General features: G+C 36.6%; 1 protein-coding gene across 7 annotated transcripts in view; it reads right to left on the bottom strand.

Annotated features, from left to right (window-relative positions):
* Positions 1–7,989, bottom strand: part of LOC308065436 (uncharacterized protein) — a 250,785-nt gene that overhangs the window by 127,404 nt on the left and 115,392 nt on the right. The gene's annotated exons all lie outside the window — the stretch shown is intronic.

The raw sequence follows: 7,989 nt of genomic DNA, 5'->3' as shown, positions 1-7,989 counted from the left end.
CTGCGGTGCAAAAAAGCAACCTTAGAAAAGTTGCAAAACACAAACCAATTTTGATTTCATGAATGGCTACTGCTTCATTGTAATTTTTCTATCTTCTTCTTTTGTACCTTGTTTATTTCCCCTCCTTGCCTGTGAGACAGCATTTGTTGACAGCAAACCTCACCTACTTACCTGAAAATCCTCAGGGCCATGTTCACTTCAAAGCCCGGCCTCCCTGAGTGTTTATAGCCTCTCCAGTTTTGAAGTTATCTGGAAATATCAGCGTATTTGAAATAAGGCTATTAAAAGACTCACCAGCAGTAAACACTGTGTTCATTCCAAGTGCAGAGCTGTCATAATTTTTCACTTCAGTTTTATCTAGTTATTCTCTGGAATGACTACAATTTCTAAAAATGAGACATCTATGTGCAGATCACTGGTAAAATTGTTTTCAATTTCTTTTTTTTTTTTTTTTTTTTTTTAAATGAAAAATTGACTTTCTGAAGAAAGCAAGTACAGGGATTAAGTCTGATTAAATCTTGCCTGAACTGGAGTTCAGGTGCTTAGAATCCAAGTAATTCCCACCCTTGTGAACCACCTCTGCTTCTTTACTAGGACTGCCTTGCCCTGGAGCTATTTGTATTCGCTAGACAACTCCCTGCCTCGTTTGGGAATTCTTTTGGCATGTAACTTGGTTTATACATATGATCTAGAAACAAGAAACAGAGACTTTTATGCTGTATGGTCTAAATTTTCCATTTAAAAATTCAGTGAAGTGTTGGCTAAAGTAGATAGAGGGAAATGAAGGGAAGAATAAGGGAAGAGCAAGTAAAGGAGTCCACATATAATGTAGTAGTTTTCAGATTAGTTGGGCCAGATCTGCTTCATTTTAGGCTGTTTGAAGCACTGTCTGAATCAATCGCAAAGCTAATGTCTTTGAAAAGCGGTGGTAAATGATGAGGTGTTGAAAGATTAGGTAAGGACAAACCCACTGTATAACTTTAAGAAGGAGTCAAGAAAAAGTCTGATCACCTTGATATCAGTTCCCAGGGAAAATCCTGGAACAATCAGTCAAACAAATATTTGAAAGCAGTTGTTTTAAGTGCATACTGCCAAGCAAGCCAGGAACTCAATTTTGAAGAAACTAATGTAAGGAAGGTGCAAACCTATCTGTGTATGCATAACCAGAGCTCAGTTACTTATGGAAATATTCAGGACATAAAAGCAAAAAAAAATATTCTATAGAAAACCTTAGAAACCAGATTTAATTTCATTCAATGCTTATATTGCTTCCCAGATAATAGAATAAAGATGATCTTTGGGGGAAGATTGAAATAATTGGTTCTTTGTAGCCTAAAGGATGGAAGACTGGAGCTAGTCAGGGAAATAGGGGGAAAGACCAGACTAAGCATGTAAACATTTTTGCCAAGAGGATGAGAATAATCATTTATCCATGTATGGAATTGGTGAAAAATAGGAAAGGGTGAGTTTAAATTGCAGCAAGAAATACTACAGTTAGACATTAGAAGACTTTACATGGAAAGATTATGAAATACTATGTGATGACCAAGGAGGCTGTGAGTATGCCAGTAATAGAAGCTTCTAATGTTAGATTAGAATATGCATAGCTGATCCTGTCTTGTAGCAGAGGAATGCAGTAGATGATAACCTTCTGGGATTCTAATTTCCTGTGATATTATTACTGTATGAAAATAACAGAAACACATCAGTTCACATACAAAAGATAGCCCTTTGCAAGTAATTTATAAGTGGGTGAAAAAACACAAAAGTCTTTATCATGAAAGCTGAACCCACTGGCCTCTGTTTCCCATTACTTTTCTGTTAGTCTAAAATAGACTGATGTTAACAAAAAGACCCTTTTTGTCCCAAGGAGGAAAGGCTTTCTGTCCCATGCACCAAGAGAGCAGGAATGATAGAACAGTCCATACTCCACACAGGTCACAGGAAGTTCTCAGCAGAGGAGAGCTGTTTGTTACAGTAATAAAGTCTTAGACTATAGATAAACAAATAGTGAATAACTGGGGAAATAAATGTATGTGGATACACGACAAGCACAATTGGTGTCCAGTGGCATTGATGCTGTAAGCTGAGCCAGGTGCTCTGAACTCCTGAGGAAGCTCTCCAGGTTCTGTGTAGCTGCACCATAAAGTATAGAGCCCAAAGTTAAGAAAGGAGGAAAACTTCAAGCTCAGGGACTGAAAGAACCTCCTTTAAGTAGAATACATCTGGTTTTTGATCACAGCAGTCTTCTGGAAATTCAGTATCAAATGATCAATGCAGGATATACATGGAAATGAATGTTTCAGGGAAGAAAAACGTTGTCAGAAGAAAACATGGACATGACTTTCTTTTCTTTTTCCTTGAAAGATGAGCACCATTGAGCTCTTTTGTTGTTTTATGTATTTAAAGAAATTTACTCTGGTAAAGGTGAGACAACACTTGGTCAGCACTACTCACACTCATTTGCATTAATCTCATAATAAGAATGAAAAAGAATAGATTTACTTACTGCCTTTTGCTAAAACAAAGTACCAGATAAGTATTATTGTTGCCAATGGAAACACTATTGAGGTGCATAAACGTGCAATAACATCCCTACATTATCTTTAGCACAAACCAATAATTCTGGTCACTATGGTTTTCTTGACAGTTGCTGAATTTCTGCTGATGTGTTTGGCATTTGGTTGTAATTACCTATTCAACTGAATTAAAAGATTGATCACTGCAGTCAACAACTGATACAAAACAACATAAAAGAGATACATTAATACTGGAATTTTATGTAAGCATTGTTCCAGAGGGAAAAGAACATATGCAACAGGAAAATTGAGAAGACATCTGTCACAGTAGTCAAGCCTCTATCAAGCTTGATAATGATTATGAATCCATTACCATTGATATATTGCATAAAGCTGTGGGAATAGGAAGCTTTTCACATTACACAGAGAGTAATCAACATCCAACAGAAGTAGCCCCATCACACACACACCTGCTGCGTGCCTCACATCAGAATACATTATTTGAAAATCTAGACATCGTTGGCATGGCAGAAGGAGACAGACAAATAATGAGATTCACTTATGAGCTATTTTATTCCTCTGCTGATGAGGTTTTCTAGCAACAATACAAGCTTTCAGTATCTTTTATATATTCCTCAGAATGTGCCGGCATACGTAATTTAATCAACACATTTCAAACACAGCCGAGTAATATTTCCAAACTGTTTCTTATAAGGAAAGTCCAACTGCTTGTAACAGAAATACATATTTCTTTCCTATATATTTATAGTTATGTATTTTTGTGTGCATTTATAATATGAAAAAAAAAAAAAACCAAACCCAAGAAAAAACTTGGGAATATGTGGGCATGAGTGTATGTCCTAGAAATCTGTGGCTCCAAAAAAATCTTATTTCAAGCTGAGCAGAAAATGCCCTTATTTCAACCATTTTTCCAGAGTTGAATTAAATTCAAATATGTATAACATGAAGAGGAGTCTGTGTTTTGAAGACAAGAAAACTACTCAAAAATGGAAAGAAAATTAATTTCTTCTAAGAAAAACAATGTGCAGCTCAGAAACTGTTTTTTTTTTTGTTTGTCTGTTTAGTTGTTTTTTTCTAAAACCATATAAAACACACATCTCAGATGGCGGATTTATGTACGTGAACTGCAGTCTATGTTTTTCAAACAGTTTTGAAATTTGCCAAAATATGCTCACCAAGCATGACAATATACATGCATAAATATTCATATGCACATACACAGGATGTTTCAGCATATCCATATATATAAACAGAGTATTACACATAAATATATACACATTAATATATTGTATATTGTATACGTTATGTTTCAGCAAATATTTAGGTACTTTTTTCCTATTAGGTGGTCTGACTTTTAAGATCTGCTTCATAACAGTTAGGTAACTTAAACCAAATGGTGTGATGTTTTAACATTTTGGTTACAAGAATTTTTAACACTTGAATCAACAAACAACCTTATTACTACCTTTTTATTGCATTTATTTACGTCACTAAGAAAAGGGAGACATGCCAGTTACATAAACTAAAATCAACCCAAAACTTTTACCTTTTTGAATTATGAATGAAGTTTTAAGATGACTATAGAAAATATGCTTTTTACATGTATCTGTTACAGAGAAACTTTGTGATAAAATTGGCCATCAGAGATGAAATCATATATTGTCAGGGAAAAAAGTCTAAAGAACAATAAACAATTAAAATGGGTTGCTGGTGTGACAGACAAAAGCTAACACAGGCAACAAAAGAAACAATAGCACAACTAGCAACCCAAAAGTAATTTAGATATTTCTCTCAGACATAGCAGCAGTCTGTTCTCAGAGTGAAAATGAATCATAAACATCACTTCCATTGCAAATCACCATAGTCTAGCCAGGACGAGACAAAGGAAAAGCCATATAATTGTCACTGTTCTATAAAAAGAGACAAATGTTATGTGACACAGAAAAGGAATCCTAATTTGGTCAATATGTGGAAAGTTAGGGTAGCAGTTGGGGTTTTTTTCTTAATTTCTTGTTTCGCAGCATAACCCAAGAAATGTGTATTGGTGCAGGGTCTGTTCCACCAGACATGCTCTGAAAATGACGACTGACCTTTAGTACATGTGGTCTGTGAATCACAAAAGCCCTTAGCTCCCAGGCTGCTCAGTGCTGCCAAGGCTAGGAGACAAGCAGGTCTTTAGGAAACTTAGGCAGGAAAACTCAGAAAAAAGGTTTGTCAGCCTCATAGGCCTTATGTAAGGTGAGAAGAGTTTGCTTCAAACCAGCGGTTGTTGGGGAAGTCCACTGGTGCTGGCACTGATAAGTGGGACAAGAGTTTTTTGTTACTTCTTTGTTAAATTCCTTTTTGATACAGTAAACAGTCATGTTGGGTATTGGATCTTGTTTAAACATCTCTTAAATTCAACCTAAGAACATGACAGTATCAGCTAGGTGTTGTTAAGAAAGATCAGTAAATACAAGCAGGAGTAGAAGCAGGAGTAAAAGTTGAGAAGAATTTAAGATGGTGAGAAAAAGGGAAGAAATAAAAAGCTGAAGGTTTTTTTGTTTTTTCCTTGGCCAGGAAAATTTTGTGCGTATGACAATGAATTCATGGAAATACAATGCTCCCTTAAAGAATGGTGTTATGAATGGTATCAGCTACATATGAAAGAAACCTAAAATGCATTTCTGAAACCTTTGTAACCTATTAGAGAAATGTGTTCTGTAATTTCAGATCTTGGTTTGTAACTTGAGATCTAAGTCTTGGGAAAAAGATTCTTTGGAGGCTCTGATTTCAGCTTTGAAGAAACAATCACGACTGGAAGGCCACACAGCAGAACCAGAGAAGAATGAAAGCTCTGGAGATAAAAGATGACAATTCTGTGATGGTCTGTGTATTACTCAACCACAAATTTACAGAAACATGCAGTAACACGAATGCACTGAAGACATTAAGAGAAAGTCTGAGAAGCACAACCAGACTGAGGTTGCAAGAAGAAGAACACGCATGGTGTGGAAATTATCACAGCATGTGCCCTGTGGATGGAACTGTTGCATCTGCTAGAAACTAATGCAGATGCCCACAGGCAAGATAGCCTATCCCTCTAAAGAAACAGAGTAAGCATGCATGCATTTTCCATAGTGATGCAGGTTTCTGTAGCACACCCTGCAGCAATGCATAGCTCCACCAACATTTAAGGGAATATTCTTCAGCAGCCATCAGCGTTTGTTTGTGGGAATTTCTCAAAAGAGATCGAGTAGAGGGATTGCTGGTTAGAGTAAGAATGGAAGATGTACAATATACAGAACACAGAGGTCTTTTGGAAAGGGTAGATCTAAGGGTAAGCGGGTTGGTGAGAGGCTGGAACATCCTGCTTCAAATCAGCTGTTGTTCATAAGGTCCATCAGCAATTGCACCTACCAACATGGGACACTTCTCTTGCTGTTCCTTGTTCACTTACATCTTATTTTTTCTCTAGTGACCTAAAGAAGTCTTCCCATGTGCTCTGGCACAGGCCCTTCATCATCACCCAAAAAATGTTACCTAGTCCACTCTGCCCCATTCAGCACAATGGTGAGGTCTCCAGGCTGGCAGCCACCAGTTCCCCGCTGGAAGCAGCGTGGCTGTGTGTGAACTGCACAGCTTGAACTACCAAACCCAGCTGAGGGCAGGGGGGCACCTTGGCAGGGCTTCCCATCCTCTGGTGCCTTTTTACAGCACAGCATTGGTCAAGCCAATGTACGAGCTCTCCCAGAGCTAGTTTATAGATCCCTAAAAATCCCTCCAGACTGTGTACACATCCTCACAGAAACACACACTTGTAAGCAAGCCTCCGTGTTTCCATGGGGAAAGAAGTGTTTGTGAGCCAAATCTTGAAAGCAGCACTGAGTCTCTTAAATCCTGCCTAGTCCTCTGGGGTTCTAGCGTAAAGCGCTTTCAAGCTAGCTGTGTGAAAAAAGTAGCAGCAAAAATCCTTGGCTGAATTTTTCTTTTTTGTTGTTATTTTAGTGAGATTGGAGTGGATTGAGCTTTACAACTTGCTTCATCCAGAAAATATTTCCTTACATTCATTTCTTTATTTTTTAATAGTAAATACTGCACCTAGATGACTTTTGCACAAAATGTTGAATATAAGAATTTGAAAAAAGTAGTTTTGAAATTCAGTTCACTACAAATCCATATCCCTAAAGAGCAGCGTTTGCCTCACTAACAAACACATATTTTAATTTTTCTGTTGAATGAAATTTGATGAAATCTGGGGGGGGAAATCTAGTAGTTAAGCTATGAATGCACCTTTCTGTCTTTGAAAGAACTGCTGTTGAATCAAAATAGATGCTATTCACACATTCATTAATGTAGTGCAAAATTTGCCTACGTAAAATCATCACAGGACAGCCCAGACAAATTATTATTCCTCAGACTCTCTCTTCCTGCTGGCATCCCTGAAAACAAAATGCTTCTCATACAAACATTTATGGAAACTTAATTTGATAAAAACAAAAATGCTGGTTCTTTTCTCCAAGCTAATTTTATTTGGAGGTTCTGCTGCCTTTATTGCTGAGGAATACTGCAAACAGCTTGAATAGTCTTGAAGAAATTAATGTGTCTATTTAACAATAAGGTTCTAATTAGTGTAAGCAACTGGAAGAGAATCTGGACCTTACAAATTTGTCCGTGCAATCTTCATCCATTTTGTTTCATCATGGTATTATTAATGGCTGGAGATTGTTTTGACATTTACATTAATGATACCAATCCACAAACTCAGTCCAAATTATCTGAAGGTAGTGAAATCAGTTCCATTTACTTCCATGGGATTTCGATTTGTTCTAATGTGTTATATGAATATATTAAAAATTAAATGTGCTTTTTCTTTGGAATGGAGAGAAAAGTTAGCATCTTTTGTGTACTTAGTGCACTTTAAAACCACAGATAAGCAAAAGCAGTGTAACTTTGGCCATTACGAACTGAATCTCATATTTGCTGGCACACAATTTTAGCAGGAACATAATTGAGCTTACAGTAAGTTTTACCAGTGCCTCCAAGAAGGCTAGGATTATAAGGGCTACACAGGAGCTTTTGGTCATAGTCTTTATAGCCATCTCCTTTCATCTGATAAAAGTACCATAAAACAGATTTAGAGCTTTATTTTCTTTATCTTCTTTCCAGTTCAGGCGTACAGTAATTAAGAAGTATTTTTCTTGAGAGGTTCAATTATTGCTATGAGTTATCTGTAATAATTGGTTTTTCTAATTAAAGTAGCATTTAACAAAAAAAAAAAAAAAAAAAAAAAAAAAAAAAAAAAAGAGAAAGAGAAAAAAGCCTCAACCAAAAACCACAAAGGAGCCCTACAGATAACATTATGAAGTATGGCCAGACACTGATGTTTGCCTTCTCATAAAGGGGAATGTAAATGCATGCATTCACTGAGTTTGATAATTATATTCATGACATAATTATCAAGAGAACA

The sequence above is a fragment of the Falco punctatus genome, assembly GCF_963210335.1.
Source record: "Falco punctatus genome assembly, chromosome: 6".
Classification (NCBI taxonomy): Eukaryota; Metazoa; Chordata; class Aves; order Falconiformes; family Falconidae; genus Falco; species Falco punctatus.
The sequence above is the reverse complement of the archived record's forward strand: the minus strand, read 5'-3'. Positions and strand labels throughout refer to the sequence as shown.